The sequence below is a fragment of the Schistocerca americana genome, chromosome 3 (genome assembly GCF_021461395.2).
Source record: "Schistocerca americana isolate TAMUIC-IGC-003095 chromosome 3, iqSchAmer2.1, whole genome shotgun sequence".
Taxonomy (NCBI): domain Eukaryota; kingdom Metazoa; phylum Arthropoda; class Insecta; order Orthoptera; family Acrididae; genus Schistocerca; species Schistocerca americana.
Genome location: NC_060121.1, coordinates 920713986 through 920729863, shown reverse-complemented (window position 1 = coordinate 920729863; position 15878 = coordinate 920713986). Strand labels below are relative to the sequence as shown.

At 39.7% G+C, this 15878-nt stretch overlaps 1 protein-coding gene across 12 annotated transcripts in view; it reads right to left on the bottom strand.

The window, feature by feature from the left end:
• The window catches only part of LOC124605166 (longitudinals lacking protein), a 547673-nt gene that overhangs the window by 250990 nt on the left and 280805 nt on the right, over positions 1-15878 (bottom strand). The window lies entirely within an intron of this gene.

The following is a 15878-nucleotide window of genomic DNA, read 5'->3' as shown; positions in this document are numbered from 1 at the left end:
TTTTGGGTTTTATGTTCATTTTTTCTTGGTAAATGTAAGTTGAGTCTAGCTCTTGTTGCATGGTCATGGACAGGGTTGTTTCTTTAGTAATTACGAATGTTATTTTTTATGTTTACAACTGACAGGTAAATGTATACACATGGAGCAGTTAAAACCCTGAGTGTTTTGAACAGATCTTTACAATGAGATTGAGTAGTATTTTTGGTTATTATTCTATGGCTCTTTCCTGGAGTTTGAAAACTGTGTTCATATTTTGTGTGTTTGTTCCCAAAAAAAGAATGCCATTGCTAAGAATTGAGTGTTGTTGTTGTTGTTGTGGTCTTCAGTCCTGGGACTGGTTTGATGCAGCTCTCCATGCTAATCTATCCTGTGCAAGCTCCTTCATCTCCCAGTACCTACTGCAACCTACATCCTTCTGAATTTGCTTAGTGTATTCATCTCTTGGTCTCCCTCTACGATTTTTACCCTCCACGCTGCCCTCCAATGCTAAATTTGTGATCCCTTGATGCCTCAGGACATGTCCTACCAACCGATCCCTTCTTCTAGTCAAGTTGTGCCACAAACTCCTCTTCTCCCCAATTCTATTCAATACCTCCTCATTAGTTACGTGATCTACCCATCTAATCTTCAGGATTCTTCTGTAGCACCACATTTCAAAAGCTTCTATTCTCTTCTTGTCCAAACTATTTATTGTCCATGTTTCACTTCCATACATGGCTAAACTCCATACAAATACTTTCAGAATCGACTTCCTGACACTTAAATCTATACTCGTTGTCACAAATTTCTCTTCTTCAGAAACGCTTTCCTTGCCATTGCCAATCTACATTTTATATCCTCTCTACTTCGACCATCATCAGTTATTTTGCTCCCCAAATAGCAAAACTCCTTTACTACTTTAAGTGTCTCATTTCCTAATCTAATTCCCTCAGCATCACCCGACTTAATTCGACTACATTCCATTATCCTCATTTTACTTTTGTTGATGTTCATCTTATATCCTCCTTTCAAGACACTGTCCATTCCGTTCAACTGCTCTTCCAAGTCCTTTGCTGTCTCTGACAGAATTACAATAACATCGGCTAACCTCAAAGTTCTTATTTCTTCTCCCTGGATTTTAATACCTACTCCGAACTTTTCTTTTGTTTCCTTTAATGCTTGCTCAATATACAGATTGAACAACATCGGGGAGAGGCTACAACCCTGTCTCACTCTCTTCCCAACCACTGCTTCCCTTTCATGCCCCTCGACTCTTATAACTGCCATCTGGTTTCTGTACAAATTGTAAATAGCCTTTCGCTCCCTGTATTTTACCCCTGCCACCTTTAGAATTTGAAAGAGAGTATTCCAGTCAACATTTTCAAAAGCTTTCACTAAGTCTACAAATGCTAGAAACGTAGGTTTGCCTTTCCTTAATCTTTCTTCCAAGATAAGCCTCACGTGTTCCAACATTTCTGCGGAATCCGAACTGATCTTCCCCGAGGTCGGCTTCTACCAGTTTTTCCATTCGTCTGTAAAGAATTTGCGTTAGTATTTTGCAGCTGTGACTTATTAAACTGATAGTTCGGTAATTTTCACATCTGTCAACACCTGCTTTCTTTGGGATTCGAATTATTATATTCTTCTTGAAGTCTGAGGGTATTTCCCCTGTCTCGTACATCTTGCTCACCAGGTGGTAGAGTTTTGTCAGGACTGGCTCTCCCAAGGCCGTCGTTGTTCTAATGGAATGTTGTCTACTCCCAGGGCCTTGTTTTGACTCAGGTCTTTCAGTGCTCTGTCAAACTCTTCACGCAGTATCATATCTCCCATTTCCTCTTCATCTACATCGTCTTCCATTTCCAGAATATTGTCCTCAAGTACATCGCCCTTGTTTAGACCCTCTATATACTTCTTCCACATTTCTGCTTTCCCCTCTTTGCTTAGAACTGGGTTTCCATCTGAGCTCTTGATATTCATACAAGTGGCTCTCTTTTCTCCAAAAGTCTCTTTAATTTTTCTGTAGGCTGTACCTATCTTATCCCTAGTGAGATAAGCCTCTACATCCTTACATTTGTCCTTTAGCCATGCCTGCTTAGCCATTTTGGACTTCCTGTCGACCTCATTTTTGAGATGTTTGTATTCCTTTTTGCCTGCTTCATTAAATGCATTTTTATATTTTCTCCTTTAATCAATTAAATTCAATATTTCTTCTGTTACCCAAGGATTTCTACTAGCCCTCGTCTTTTTACCTACATGATCCTCTGCTGCCTTCACTACTTCATCCCTCAGAACTACCCATTCATCTTCTACTGTATTTCGTTCCCCCATTCCTGTCAATTGTTCCCTTATGCTGTCCCTGAAACTCTGTACAACCTCTGGTTTAGTCAGTTTATCCAGGTCTCATCTCCTTAAATTCCCACCTTTTGTGTGTGAATTGAGTGTACATATGAATAATATGTAACTAAAAGACACTGCATGTTACACACTGATGGTAGGATTCTAAGGGCATGATATGCTGATGACATTCTGTTTGCAAGTATCTTTGTGTGTTCATGCAACTTCAACTTTGAATCAATATTCATTTCTAGAAATTTTGCAGTTGTTTCACAGTCGACAGAGGTGCCATCTACATTTAATTTAACATTGTCATTTTTCGTCTTCAAACTGAAATTCATGGCATTAGTTTTCTTTATGTTCAATGTCACTTTATTGCTTATTGATCAATCATAAACTTCCTTGAGAGTTTAATTTGCTTTCTCTGCAAGGAGTTCTCTTGTTTTCTCAATAACTGTAATATTGCTGTTATCAGCGAAGAGAATTTTTTCACCATGAGTAACACTACTGGGAAAGTCATTGATGTATATCAGGAATAGTATTGGTTCCAATGTGCTACCTTGCATAACCCCTATATTAATGTATTTTGGTTCTGATAAGTGTTTTACTAAATGCTTAAATCTATTTGAAGTATGTGTTATCTCCACTCTTTGTACCGTATCTGCTAGGTATGATTGAAACCAACCATTAGCTACCTCTCTTATTCCTAATGCTTCTAATTTATTTGATAGAATCTTGTGGTCAACAGTATCAAACACCTTAGAAAAATCCAAAACTATGCCTGTGACACACTCATCTTTATCAAGAGCATTGAGTACAACTTTTGTGAATTCTACTATGGCTGACCCCGTATTTTTGCCACTTCAGAAACCAAACTGTGATTCACTTAAAAGATTGTATTTATTCAGGTGATTCATTAATCTGTCTTTCATACTTGCTTCTATTATTTCTGAGAATGCTGACAGCAGGGTAAATGGACCAGTAATTTTCTGTGTCTTCTGCATTACCTTTCTTAAGCAAAGGTACAACTCTTGTCTGTTTTAACTGCTCTGGAAATGTCCCTGATGTGAAGGATTCATTTATTATATTTGTTAAGGGGCTTGTATAATCCCTATGCATCATTTCAGTACACACATTGGTGCTTCATCTAAGCCTATTGAGTTTTTATTTTTTAGTTTTTGAACAGTTTTATTGACTTCATTCTCTATGGTTGGAAGTAACATCATTGTACTTAGTGCAACATTATTTACAGGTGTTATATTTGTTTTGGGGAATTTTTGCTGTAACTTCTCTACAATACTTGAGAAATGCTCATTTACATAGTTTGCTAAATGTTGTGGATCATTTATTACCTTATACCCCTCCCTTAGCAGTATGTTATTCTGCATTTGTGTGCCTCTGGCCGTTACGTTTTTTATAACATCCCAGACTGCTTTGCTTTTATTCTCTGCATTATATATTATTTTGTCATTAAATGACACCCTCCTACAGATGCTTTTGTACCTATGATAGAAATTTAAGAATTCTAGATCATTATGAATCTTTTTCATGGAACTGAGGTGTTTAAATGTTTGGGAGGACTTCTTAATGCCTGCTTTTATCCATCTGTTTTTGTGAGATGGTGATACAGACATGCATACTTTTGAAAATGCCCTTTAGCAAAGTTCAATTTAAACAGATTAGATTAGATTAGATTAGATTAATACTAGTTCCATGGATCATGAATACAATATTTCGTAATGATGTGGAACGAGTCGGATTTTCCAATACATGACATAATTAGGTTAATTTAACAACATACTTAAGTTAATATAACAACTTTATTTTTTTGTGTTTTTTTGTTTTCTTTATTTTTTATTTTTTTTTTTTAATATTTTTTTTTTTTTATTTTTTTTTCTTAATTTACATCTAAAAATTCCTCTATGGAGTAGAAGGAGTTGTCATTCAGAAATTCTTTTAATTTCTTCTTAAATACTTGTTGGTTATCTGTCAGACTTTTGATACTATTTGGTAAGTAACCAAAGACTTTAGTGCCAGTATAATTCACCCCTTTCTGTGCCAAAGTTAGGTTTAATCTTGAATAGTGAAGATCGTCCTTTCTCCTAGTATTGTAGTTATGCACACTGCTATTACTTTTGAATTGGGTTTGGTTGTTAATAACAAATTTCATAAGAGAGTATATATACTGAGAAGCTACTGTGAATATCCCTAGATCCTTAAATAAATGTCTGCAGGATGATCTTGGGTGGACTCCAGCTATTATTCTGATTACACGCTTTTGTGCAATAAATACTTTATTCCTCAGTGATGAATTACCCCAAAATATGATGCAATATGAAAGCAATGAGTGAAAATAGGCGTAGTAAGCTAATTTACTAAGATGTTTATCACCAAAATTTGCAATGACCCTTATTGCATAAGTAGCTGAACTCAAACGTTTCAGCAGATCATCAATGTGTTTCTTCCAATTTAATCTCTCATCAATGGACATACCTAAAAATTTGGAATATTCTACCTTAGCTATATGCTTCTGATTAAGGTCTATATTTATTAATGGCGTCATACCATTCACTGTACGGAACTGTATGTACTGTGTCTTATCAAAATTCAGTGAGAGTCCGTTTACAAGGAACCACTTAGTAATTTTCTGAAAGACAGTATTGACAATTTCATCAGTTAATTCTTGTTTCTCAGGTGTGATTACTATACTTGTATCATCAGCGAAGAGAACTAACTTTGCCTCTTCATGAATATAGAATGGCAAGTCATTAATATACACTCCTGGAAATGGAAAAAAGAACACATTGACACCGGTGTGTCAGACCCACCATACTTGCTCTGGACACTGCGAGAGGGCTGTACAAGCAATGATCACACGCACGGCACAGCGGACACACCAGGAACCGCGGTGTTGGACGTCGAATGGGCTAGCTGCGCAGCATTTGTGCACCGCCGCCGTCAGTGTCAGCCAGTTTGCCGTGGCATACGGAGCTCCATCGCAGTCTTTAACACTGGTAGCATGCCGCGACAGCGTGGACGTGAATCGTATGTGCAGTTGACGGACTTTGAGCGAGGGCGTATAGTGGGCATGCGGGAGGCCGGGTGGACGTACCGCCGAATTGCTCAACACGTGGGGCGTGAGGTCTCCACAGTACATCGATGTTGTCGCCAGTGGTCGGCGGAAGGTGCACGTGCCCGTCGACCTGGGACCGGACCGCAGCGACGCACGGATGCACGCCAAGACCGTAGGATCCTACGCAGTGCCGTAGGGGACCGCACCGCCACTTCCCAGCAAATTAGGGACACTGTTGCTCCTGGGGTATCGGCGAGGACCATTCGCAACCGTCTCCATGAAGCTGGGCTACGGTCCCGCACAGCGTTAGGCCGTCTTCCGCTCACGCCCCAACATCGTGCAGCCCGCCTCCAGTGGTGTCGCGACAGGCGTGAATGGAGAGACGAATGGAGACGTGCCGTCTTCAGCGATGAGAGTCGCTTCTGCCTTGGTGCCAATGATGGTCGTATGCGTGTTTGGCGCCGTGCAGGTGAGCGCCACAATCAGGACTGCATACAACCGAGGCACACAGGGCCAACACCCGGCATCATGGTGTGGGGAGCGATCTCCTACACTGGCCGTACACCACTGGTGATCGTCGAGGGGACACTGAATAGTGCACGGTACATCCAAACCGTCATCGAACCCATCGTTCTACCATTCCTAGACCGGCAAGGGAACTTGCTGTTCCAACAGGACAATGCACGTCCGCATGTATCCCGTGCCACCCAACGTGCTCTAGAAGGTGTAAGTCAACTACCCTGGCCAGCAAGATCTCCGGATCTGTCCCCCATTGAGCATGTTTGGGACTGGATGAAGCTTCGTCTCACGAGGTCTGCACGTCCAGCACGAACGCTGGTCCAACTGAGGCGCCAGGTGGAAATGACATGGCAAGCCGTTCCACAGGACTACATCCAGCATCTCTACGATCGTCTCCATGGGAGAATAGCAGCCTGCATTGCTGCGAAAGGTGGCTATACACTGTACTAGTGCCGACATTGTGCATGCTCTGTTGCCTGTGTCTATGTGCCTGTGGTTTTGTCAGTGTGATCATGTGATGTATCTGACCCCAGGAATGTGTCAATAAAGTTTCCCCTTCCTGGGACAATGAATTCACGGTGTTCTTATTTCAATTTCCAGGAGTGTATAATAAGAACAACAAAGGACCCAAGACTGACCCTTGTGGAACCCCATTCTTGATAGTTCCCCAGTTTGAGGAATGTGCTGATCTTTGCATGTTACGAGAACTACTTATTTCAACTTTCTGCACTCTTCCAGTTAGGTACGAATTAAACCATTTGTGCACTGTCCCACTCATGCCACAATACTTGAGCTTGTCTAGCAGAATTTCATGATTTACACAATCAAAAGCCTTTGAGAGATCACAAAAAATCCCAATGGGTGGTGTTCGGCTATTCAGATCATTCAAAATTTGACTGGTGAAAGCATATATGGCATTTTCTGTTGAAAAACCTTTCTGGAAACCAAACTGACATTTTGTTAGTACTTCATTTTTACAGATATATGAAGCTACTCTTGAATACAATGTAGAGAATTTCATATTCACATTGGTTTCCTTATACACGTCATCCCAGCTTTGTTTTTCTAGTTCTTTTGAAAAATCTTTTATTTTGATTTCTGATAGATGTCATTTGTAGCCTTGTAGCTTAGGGAATGTCTCAATGCCTGATTTTACTGTTGTTATTTCACAGAGTGTAGTGATTCAAGAATTTCAGTGTCAGTTCTAGAACCACTCAGCCTTCTACCATCTTGAATACACTATATTTTAGATATGAGTGTGAGAGATCAGAATCCTACCTACTGTGCATCATGTATCTGTGTGTGCAGTTTTAAATTCAATTGCTGGAAGAATGTAGCAGCAGCAGTCGAACAGCACCAACAAGTACCTGTTGGGTAGTCCATGGATGTTTAGTGAGTGTGTATGAAAGGACCATGGAGTATTTATGTAACTCTGTGAAAATAGTGTCAGTGGCTATTGTTAGTGAAAAAAGAACTCTTAAGAAACTCTTATTCCAGCCTTGCTAGAGGCAAGACATTTTTTATGAATTCTGTGATTGAGTTGTGGTTATTAAGCCAACTCATTTGTAAATATGATTAATTTTGTTTCTGATGTGAGATGATATGAGTGACATATGAGAAGTTTATGTGATAAATGAGAATTTCGTTCTGTATGAAGTTCTAATATATCGTTAGTTGATGAAAAGTAACCTTCGAGTACCTACTTATTTCGTGAGTAAAGAGGGAGTCTTAGAGGTTCCTTTAACTAGCACCATCCTTCAGAGAAGAAGTTTATAGAGATTCCAGCAGCCACCTTACCAGCGAAGAAGGTTGACTGTGCACTCCCGAGTAAGTCAACTTGTATAAAGGAGGGGGGAAGGTAGCATACATACACTTCACACACTCTTCTGTTGGCCAAACCATTAGAATGTGGTGACCGGTGTGGAAGGACCGAAGAAAAAAGGAATTTCGAGATGAAAATGAGGGAAAAGCTGTCAAGTGTTGCCATTGCAACCAAGCATAACAAGACAAGGGAACCATTTTAAGAAACTAGATCCTGCCCACATATCTGATGGAGAGAATTTGTGAACGCAAAAAAAGGAGAAGATGTGAGAGAGTCACAATGTTAAAAACCGAAGAGAAAATCTCGATGTATTAGACCAAGAAGAGATACGCCTAGAACGATTCACCTAAGACGGTAAAGTGTGCGGAGTGTACAGCTCTCACACATATTACGGTGATGCAGACGTGAAAACCAACTTCAGATGCCGCCGGCACCATTTGCTGTTCACCGGTGCTGACCTGCTCACCAACATGTCACAAATTCTATGCCACGTGAGCGTAAAACAGAACTTTATTGTTTTAGTACAAAGTGGTACAAACTGTTGAGTGCACTTTAGTAGTGCAGTTATTATACTTAAAGTTAATTTTTAAATGCTCACAAGGTCTGTTGGGGAAACTTCAGAACCAACCATGGCCGTGAAAGTTCCCAATGAAGTTTCTGACTGGTCTGAATTAGTAAATCTAATTAAAGCTCAGAGTATACAATTAAAAGTGACTCTAAGTGAAGAAATAGGCTCAGTAAACGTTTGATTAGATGCCCAGAGTGAAGCTTTAAGAACCCAATTAAATGCTCAATTGAAGGTTCACAGTGAAACTTTATGTTTGTTAAATGCCAAGGTCGATTCACAAAGTAAAGAATTTAGTAATCTATGCAAAGGCATGGGTGTTATGAAGACTGAATTCAGTGCATTAAATAATAAAGTGGATAATTTAAAAATAGATTTAAAGACTTAATTGACTAGTTCCTTGACCATTCATGTAAAACAAATGTTTACTGACCTTAGTCAGAAACAAAATGACGATTTCCTAGCTCTACAAAAAAGATGGAATTTAACATTGAAGACAGATGTAATACTGCAGAATCTGAAATCAATGAAATGTTAGGATTCTTTGAAAATGTATGTAATATTAAGCTTAATGCTGTAAAGCAGGGATAGAATACTTTAAAAGAGAATGTCAATAAGCATAATGAATTAATGCCTGTCATTCAATCGCAAATTACAGGTGTAAGTACATGAGTGGAGAATGTAGAGAAAAGTTTTCAAGAGAATATAGCAAACTCTGATATCATAAATATAAGTAGTTTGGAGGAACAATTTAAAGGGATTATAGATCGAAAAGTCACCGAGAGAATAACATCTGGGAACATGTCGCCTATTGTTTCTTCTGAACTTTTAGATACCAGGAAGGGCATAGATGACCTGTGGAGGGAAGTCAGACTTATTAAGGACAAAGTGGAAAAATGGATAACTTCACCCAATGTCGTGTTAACTAGTGAAGTAGTTACTGATCTGCAATGGGGAGTGAATTCGGGGTTAACGAGACAATTCCCTAAATTCAAGCCCGATGGAGATGTCGATCCAATGCATTTCTCAACAATGTTTAACCAAGCTCTGCTGAAAAATTGGGAAGATTCTAAAAAGATTGAATTTACTGTGGGTTGCCTTTTTGGGGGAAGCCTGCAGAATGGGGGACTGTAAAAACTGAGAACTTTTCTTCTTGGGCAGATTTCCAAATGAAATTTAAAGAGAAGTACTGATCTGCAAGTGCAGATCCATGGGACCTGGGTGGAGACATATATCCCCCAGAGACATTAACATTCTGTGTTAACAGGTAGAGTGATGACTGTCGGATACCGAGTTGTTTTCGGTTTTTCTTACAAAATAGTTTTCCTGCACCGAATTCCTTCAAAATCTTAAACTATTCTGTCATCTATTCCTAAAATCTATCCTATAATTTTAGTACTTAGAAAACTGCACATGAAAATCAAGTAGAAAACTATCCAGGTGAATCATAGAATAAGAAGGAAAGAGGTATCGACATGAAAATAAAAGGAATGAAATATTATATGTGTGGAAAATATAATATGATGTGACTAACTAAATAACTATTGTATAATAGTGTATAAATGTTCTCTTTTGTATAGAATATTTTATACCTTTTATGAAATGTGATGTAGATGGGAGGGTTTGTATCAATTTTGAAAGGGGTGGTTAACATAGATAAAAGCATGGTTTATAACACATAAATCATGACTGACACAAAACATACATCACACCTTTCAAACAACCCTCACAAACAAATGTGCCTGATTCTTCATCACTTGCCATTTCCATGGGGTTGCTAAAATTTCATTTTGGGACCTCAAGGGTGAAGGTGGGAATGTACGTTCTGTAGGAGACGATTTAACACCAAACCTCCTCCAGTGTCTCACTCAAGTACCTGCGAGGTAGGGATCCTGGGGAATGGGGGTGGGAAGGGTTTCCTGTCTTTGGGGCTATCTTCTTTCTCTTCTTCAATCTTAGCAACCATATCTATTTTTTTCTTTCTTACTTATCATTTGAAGACCTATCTATTTTTCCCTTTTTCCATATTCACTAACTTCTATTGCTGAAGTCCTTCCTGGTTTCTGTGGTTTCAATAACCTACATCTTATCTTTAGATAAGAAGGCCGAAGAATCAGACTACACGAACACACACCCACATACACACAAGAATACCCTTATGCACAAACATTGAAATGACAGACTAGAAACCTGTTGCGATATGAGAACCGCTAGGTGTTGTAGGGGAAAGAATGTGTGTGCATAGGAAAATATGTACATATATATATAAACTATGATGGTTCCATTTATATGAAGAAGTGTAAATTAAGAAAGTATAGTGGCGATCAACTCATGCGCAAAGAGAGACAAAAGCATGTCAGTTAGTGGAATAACAATAAAGCAGTAGAGAGCAGGGGACAGACAAGGAAGAGGCATGAGCAAAGAAAGAGAATGTAAGCTAGAGTGGAATTAATTGTGATAGTCATTTAAGAAAAGTCAGTGTAATTTATACTCTGAGGAATTGATGGATTGTAGGATAGTGGGACTTAAATAGTGTATGGAGACATATTATCTATGGAGAGTATAGAATTGGGAAGTAGAGGAGGGCTCTAGGGGGTAAATGATGCAGTAAAAAGTGAATGTGAAGTGTAGAATAGATTTGTAGCTTTACCAAGGAATATTTAATTATAGTATACATAGAAATGTATACTAGGGTAATGAACCATGAGGCCTACTCAGAAAGGATAAGGGGTAGGAGGGAGGGGGGGGGGGGGGGTGTACCCGGCATTTACGAAGTATATAGGGCAGGCATACCTACATGATGGAGATAGTACTACCTGTGGCCTAAAAGATAGGAATGTTTTATAAGGGGGCATACCTACCAAAATGGAAAGAGGAAGTGCTCTCATAGTGTCAACCCACAAGCAAGGTATAGGTACTGATCCTAGGAGAAGGGGACAGTATCGTGACAAAAGTCACAAAATTTTATAGGGATTATTCTGGAAAGTTTGAATTCTATGGCCAGCCGGTGTGGCCGTGCAGTTCTAGGCACTACAGTCTGGAGCTGAGCGACCACTATGGTCGCAGGTTCGAATCCTGCCTCGGGCATGGATGTGTGTGATGTCCTTAGGTTAGTTAGGTTTAATTAGTTCTAAGTTCTAGGTGACTGATGACCTCAGAAGTTAAGTCGCATAGTGCTCAGAGCCATTTGAACCATTTTTTGAATTCTATGCACAACTAGCATTATTATGTTTCATATAAAGAAATGAGTGTCAAAAGAAACACTTTCATTTCAACCAGAGTTCCTCCAAACTATATGCCACAAGCTACAAACTAATACAAAGAATGAGAACAGAAAATAGAATACTCAAGTGTCATGAACACGTGAAGTTCACAATTGGAAATAAAGAAAAAGCCTCACGATTCCTAAATACTAGTCAAGCTTACTAAAGCACAAATGAATACTCAGGTCTTGAAATCAAAGTAAAGTGAGAATAAAATAAAGAAACGCTCAGCTAAAGATTGGTCTAGAGAAAACAAAGGGTTGTTATTGAAGTGGAACAGTTGTATATAAACCTATGTAAGAAATGTATACTACTAAAATGTAAATGTTAGCATGTGTGATATTATGTACATAATGATTATGTATAAAACATCACGTGTTCGATCTGAGAGGGGGGGGGGGGGGGGGGGGGGGGGGGGGGGGAATATGTAGTGTTTTAAGAATTTCAGTGTAAATTCTAGAACCACTCGGCCTTCTACCATCTCGAACACATAATATTTTAGATATGAGTGTGAGAGTGTGGAATCCTACCAACTGCGTGTCACACGTCTGTGTGTGCAGGCTTAAATTCAGTCACAGGAAGAATGTAGATGCGGCTGTTGAACGGCACCGACAAGTATCTGTCAGGTAGTGCATGGATGTTTAGTGAGTGCATACGAGAGGACCATGGAGTATTTATGTAACTCTATGACAATAGTGTCAGTGGCTATTGTTAGTGAAAAAAGAACTCTTAAAAAACTCTTATTCCAGCCTTGCTAGAGGCAAGATATTTTTTATGAATCCTGTGATAGAGTTGTGGTTATTAAGCCAACTCATTTGTAAATATGATTAACTTTGTTTCTGATGCGAGACAAAATGAATGACTTACGAGAAGTTTATGTGAGAAATGAGACTTTTGTTCTGTATGAAGTTCTAGTGTATCATTAGTTGATGAAAAGTAACATTCGAGTGCCTACTTAATTCACAAGAAAAGAGTCTTAGAAGATCCTTTAACTCATTTACAGCTACATCACATTTTGAATTGTCCATATTTGTGGCCAGATGGTCAATTACTGATTCAGTCATTGTAGTAACCCATGTTGCGCTACTGACCAATAGGGACATGCCAAAACTTTGAAGATATTTATGAAGATGCTGCTGGATTCATTTATGATATTAGTGTTGATGTTAACGTCCCCGCACAGAATTATGTTGACCTTTGTACTTGTGTCCACATTACCACTGGGAGATCTATACACACACAAAATGATTAATTTTTTGGTGATATCAAGCCCTGTTAATTCAATAGCTGATATTTCAAAGTGCTTGTCTTCACTTACTGCACTGAGGTCATGTCTTGATTTGAACTGTGTTCATTTTCTGATATAAATGCAAGAGCCTCCACCCCTTGAAGCAGTTCTGCAGTAACAGTTTGCCCTTTCATACAATTATAATACTACATGTTGGATTTCTGTGTCTCTACACCAGTGCTCAGTACCACAAATGACTGTGGAGTTCAAAGTTTGGAGCTCAACTTCTAATGGTTGTATTTTATTTTTTATTGATTGCATGTAGTGATGGAGGACTCTTGAGTCTGTGAAATTCCCTATGTTACTCTTTCCAATGGTTTGTTTTTCTTTGTGACACCTGGTTTGTGTGATATTTGAAGTGTTAAAATCTGTCTTGTGAGTGATTGTTTCAGTATTTTTTAAACTGCTGGAGATACTCTTTAGGCAGGAGAACCAGTTGTCTGGATTTATCCTAAAAAAGACTTACTTTTCCTACCTATGACAACAGGTATTTGACCATGTGTGGCCTGAGATCCACCCCCTATACTTTCATGAATCTTCCCTTCCCAGTGTTGTTTAGGTGTAGGCCATGCCTAGCAAAACCCCATCTGTTGATAGTCCTGACAGGTGCTAGAGAAACATGAGCAAAGTTGGCTGTCCTCAGAGCCATCCCTAACCCCACATTGATTCACCCCACAGCTCCATCAAAGTGTGGTCGATCATGATGCTGGAACAGCTCAACGAAGTGTACACTGGTGCCACGAGTCAGGGAAGCTATCTTGTTCAAGTCACCACTTACGTCATACGCCCCATCCCTGTCCAAACTGTTTCCTGCACCACCCACTACCACTACATGGTCCTCTTTTGTAAAGTCCATACATAAAGACTTAGCCCTGCATTTGGCTTGAAGATAATGGTGGCCTGGTAAGCTGCCCCTAAACTTTCCTGTAACCGAGGGCCGACACCTCGCCCAAGGCTATTGCCTAGCAGCGGCACTTTCATCTTCCTAACACTTTGTACATTTCTAGGCTTCTTGGCATTGGTTGAAGTGTGCTGCACATTTCCTGCTCCTTGTTCTATCTGAGGCTCTTCTCCACTTAACTCTCGCAGGGGTCAACAGAGGCATCTGATCCCACCTGTCGGCTTTGACCCATGACATAAGGGTGTTGTCGTGTGTGATGTCATGACGGCACGGAGTTTAGTTTATGAGTGTGTTGTATTCGTAGATGTTGTCTTTTTGCAGTTGGTGGTGTCCTCTGGCGGTGTGTGTATGGTCTGCATGTTATGTGGTGTATTGGGTTCATTTGGGTGTCGGTGCTTGCAGTGTGCATTTATCGGTCGTGACTGTTATAGAAGAATGGAAATTAATTTCAGTGAGTTAAGAATTAAGTTTCCATTGTGTTTATGTTATTGTGGTATCATTTGATGTTATTGGTTTGCTGTTTGTCGCATTTTAAGCTGTTTAATTCAATTTGTGGCTTTTTTTGTTAGGTATGGATATGACTTTTAAGTTTAATAGTGCATGTCTGCAAGCTGAAATGGAGGATGACATGTTGTCCATCATTAAGCTTTTGTGTGTGTGTGTGTGTGTGTGTGTTTGGGGTGGCTGAGCTAGTGTGTAGCACCAGAACATTTTTGTGGCAAGTAGTTGTTTTTTTGGGTCTCCTGTTTGTGTGTTATGATGTTCGGTGGGTTTTTTATGTGTTATTGGGTCGGTGTTATTTACTGGATGTGTTGGTGGTTGATGTTATGGTATCATTACTTGTGGTTGATTTATGTATCTTAGAGGAAGTATTCAATTTCAATTTTCTTTTGTATCGTCAGTTGAATTTGAGCTATATAAGTCATGGGAAGTGACCAATTTCAATTTGCCATTGTAACTGTGTGTTGGTATCATGAGCAGCTGTTGACATATATAGGTCAAGGAAAGTGTCCGATTCCAATGTGTCACTGTAGCTATGTGTGATTTGGTACTGTGAGTTGCTGTTGACCTATATATGTCAAGGGAAGTGTCCAATTCCAATGTGTCGTAGCTGTGTGTGTGTTTTAGTATCATGAGCTGCTCTTGAGCTATATAGGTCAAGGGAAGTGTCCAAATACAATTTTTGTTGTTTTAGGTGTTGGTTTTGTGTAATCGACAGTTATGGTGGATTATAATTTTTGGAGTAGTTGGTTTTTATTTTGTGGGATCGACAATTGCAGTTGAGCTATGTAGGTGCAGGGAAGTGATCTATTCCTGTTGATATTGTAAGTGTAGCGGAATTTGGGGATTTTGTGGTGTTTTTATGTCGTCATGCTTTGTGATTTGGGATCATGGTGTGTGTGTGTGTGTGTGTGTGTGTGTGTGTGTGTGTGTGTGTGTGTGGGTATGTTTTTATATTTCGTTTGTCCCCGCCCAAACCCCCAAATTTCCCATGCTGGTCCCATTATTTTGATTATATTTTTGGAGGGTACATGTTTGTTGGTTTTATATGTATTTTCGTGTTTGTTGTCGTGTTTATGTAATGACATCATAGGTGCCATATTGGAGACATTGAGAATGATTTTTCCGCCATATTGGTAACATCATGGGTCAAAGCAGACAGGTGTAATCAGATGCTTCTGTAATCCCCTCTGGCAGTTCTTTTTGGTGTTGATGATAAAACTATCAGACCGCGTTCTCTTTCTTCCTATCCTCCTACCAGCTGCCAGTACCCAATCACCCTCCTCCTCCCTATCTCCCTGGGTCCTTATGAGTTCCTTCCTTGCTTCTGTCAACTGTGCCTGAAGGGCACAGACTTTCCTTTCCTGTTCCCCAATCAAAATGTTCCTACTGCATATTCTGCAGTTGCAGGAGAGAGCCTCTTCTGTTCTCCCAACATTCTCCCCACTGCATCCTCCCCCCCCCCCTCCCCCCCCCCCCCCCCAGTGAAAATATTTCCTACAAGATTGGTAACAAATCCCCCTACTCTCTATCCTATAACAGCTCCCACATTTCTCCCTCATGGTCAGTTTTGAAAGAATAATTAAGGTTAGCTGTGTGTCAACAAAAAACGACAAAAAGGTCTTATGTGTGG